This window comes from Apium graveolens, chromosome 8, assembly GCF_009905375.1.
Source record: "Apium graveolens cultivar Ventura chromosome 8, ASM990537v1, whole genome shotgun sequence".
Taxonomy (NCBI): domain Eukaryota; kingdom Viridiplantae; phylum Streptophyta; class Magnoliopsida; order Apiales; family Apiaceae; genus Apium; species Apium graveolens.
Window position 1 is genome coordinate 247,643,619 of NC_133654.1, and position 3,101 is coordinate 247,646,719.

Below are 3,101 nucleotides of genomic sequence, written 5' to 3' on the forward strand. Positions count from 1 at the left end.
CCAGGTGGGTTAAACTGTTTACTTACTCCTTGCTGATATGTTGGCTGAATAGCATTTTGATTATTCCCCCAGCTGAAATTTAGATGATTTCTGTTGTTAGGATGATAGGTCGCTGGCACAGGCTGCTGTTGTCGCTGATAATTATTCACATACTGAACAGATTCGTTGACAAGAGAACACTGATATGTAGCATGAGAACCTGCATAAAGCTCACAAACCATAGCTATTTGATTAACTCCATACGTAGTCAAAGAATCAACCTTCATTGATAGCGCTTGGAGCTGGGCTGCAATAGCGGTGGCTGCATCAACTTCCAGAATACCTGCTACCTTGCCTGACGTCATCCTCTGAGTTGGGTTTTGATGCTCATTTGCAGCCATCGTCTCGATAAGATTATACGCCTCAGTATAGCTTTTAGCCCATAAGGCGCCTCCAGCTGCTGCATCGAGCATGGGCCGAGATTGGGCCCCCAAACCATTATAAAAACCAGTGATTACCATCCAATCCGGCATTCCATGATGTGGACATTTTCTCAACATTTCCTTGTAGCGTTCCCAAGCCTCGCACATAGATTCTGTAGGTTGCTGCGCAAATTGAGTAAGAGCACTCCTCATAGCAGCAGTCTTTGCCATTGGATAAAACTTCACCAGAAACTTTTGCGCAAGATCTTGCCACGTAGTGATTGACCCAGCTGGTTCAGAATGTAACCAGTCTTTAGCTTTATCCCTCAGTGAGAATGGGAAAAGCCTCAACTTGATAGCCTCATCAGTCACGCCATTATACTTAAAAGTGCTGCAGATCTCGACAAAATTCCTTATGTGCATGTTGGGGTCTTCAGTTGCCGCTCCTCCAAAAGAAACAGAATTCTGCACCATCTGAATAGTGCCCGGCTTGATTTCAAAGGTGTTAGCTTGAATAGCCGGATGAAGGATGCTTGACTGAATGTCATCAATTTTAGGCCGAGAAAAATCCATAAGAGCTGGATCAGCTTGAACAATACGATCTCCCATGTTTACTGGTTCTTTCTGCTCAGTTCCTGAATCCGAATCCTCAAAATCTAACTTCTCCAGAGTATCAAGAACTTCGTCTTTCTCCTCAGCTGTATCTAAGGTCCTCTTGCGAGCACGAGAACGAGTTTGCATAAACGCTTGCTAAAGTACCTGAAACACAACCGAAAAGAGTAATTAACTACTACGTCCTAATCACTGAGTCCTAATGACCAATGATGGTAAGTACATAAACTAAACAAATACGCCGAGTCCCCGGCAGCGGCGCCAAAAACTTGTTAGGGCGAAATCACGCACTAATATTCACGCAAGTATACGCGTTCGTAAGTAATATAGAATACTTTCTAGTTCGTTCCCTCAGAGACTCAGAATAATTTATTGTCTAATTTAACTCACTCACCAATGTATGACTACTTCTCAATGTTAAGATAATAACACTTAAAATTATTGATTAAATATTAACTATAATTAACTACTTAATTAACCACTTAACTAACACTTCAATTTATCAATAATAAAACACTCATGAGATCACAACTTCATTATTACTTCCTTCTATAGCCATTGTTATTACCTTTAGCATGTGACAGTGATGACATTAATCGAATAACACGAAACTGATAAAAGCCAACTTTCATTGTACTAATACCATTCTACCAAACATCCACAATTAAGATAGAAGTTGAATAGTCATCAATTATGTTGAGTTCCTATATGTCTACAGAAATTGACAACACAACGATTTAAGCACAAGTTATTCCTTTTGATTACATAGGGCAAATAAAACTGTTAGAATTACCCACTAATCATGCACAACGTACATGAACCTATGCTAGCATGGCAAGTTCTAAATCTCAAGATCCACCGTCGCTTTACAAGAGATTAACACCCTATCTTATATGTTCGCGACGCACATAAGACGAATACGCACAACCAATACTAGATATCATGCAATCATCACACACTAAAGTATTAAACAATTAACTAAAGAATTCCATAATAAATCCATTGCAACCCCATGATCACGATTAGCCCATAATAGAACTTATCGCCATCACGGGTTCATATGAAATCATGATAAACAAACACAAGAAAATAATAACTAAACTGATTATATTAAAACAGAGTACGTCACAAGAGTAAATAAGTCAAAGCAAGAAAACTAGCATCCAACGTTACAACGAAACAAGAATCACAAGAATATATGCTTCCTCTTCGCTGTAGTGTGCTAAATCGGTCTTCTTCCTTATCTCCTTCGCTTCTTGCGCAAAACACAATCTAAAACATAATCTCCTTCCTATTCTCTATGAAAACGTCTCAAATCTACTTATATAATAGTCCCATAAAACTCAGATTACATAGAAGTTGGAAGCCAAACAGAAGTAGAAGTCTAAAATAATTCATCTTTTCCCCCGACCCTGCGCGGCCGCTCAGCATTTCTGCGCGGGCGCGCAAGGCTGCTGCGCGGCCGCTCAGCATTGCTGCGCGGGCGCGCAGGACCCTACTGGAAAAATTCCAGGTTTGCTCCGTTTCTTCGCCGTAATCTGCCCGTTCTTTTCCTCTCTCAATGGTGAACACATGCCAAGGCTTATTCTTGACGATTCCTCCTCCGAAATGCAACTAATACCCTGAAATGCATAAACACTAGAAAAACGCATCAAATACATAAAATACTTGATTTCAAGACACCAATTTAAGCCATTTTAAGACATTCTAAGTGGTATAAAATGCCACTTATCAAAAACAAGCACCGAAGGATTGGCATGATAAATTTGATAATGTGGTCTTGTCTAATGGTTATTTTCTTAACCAAGCAGACAAGTGTGTATATAGCAAATTTGATGCTTCTGGTAAAGGAGTTATAATTTGTTTATATGTGGATGATATGTTGATTTTTGGTACTGACCAAAATCAAGTAAATAAAACAAAAGGTTTTTGTCATCTAATTTTGATATGAAAGACATGGGGGAGGCTGAGGTGATTCTTGGTATAAAGATCAAGCGTGAAAATAATGGTATTTCAATTTCTCAATCTCATTATATTGAGAAATTTTGAAAAGATTTAACTTTAAGGATTGTTCTCCTGTTAGCACTC

At 39.1% G+C, this 3,101-nt stretch overlaps 1 non-coding gene across 1 annotated transcript; it reads left to right on the forward strand.

Moving 5' to 3' along the window:
• Positions 1 to 510: 510 nt before the first annotated feature.
• On the forward strand, positions 511 to 617 carry LOC141681446 (small nucleolar RNA R71). Its single transcript, XR_012558880.1, has one exon. It is a non-coding gene; the product is annotated as a small nucleolar RNA R71 (small nucleolar RNA).
• The last annotated feature ends 2,484 nt before the right edge of the window (positions 618 to 3,101 follow it).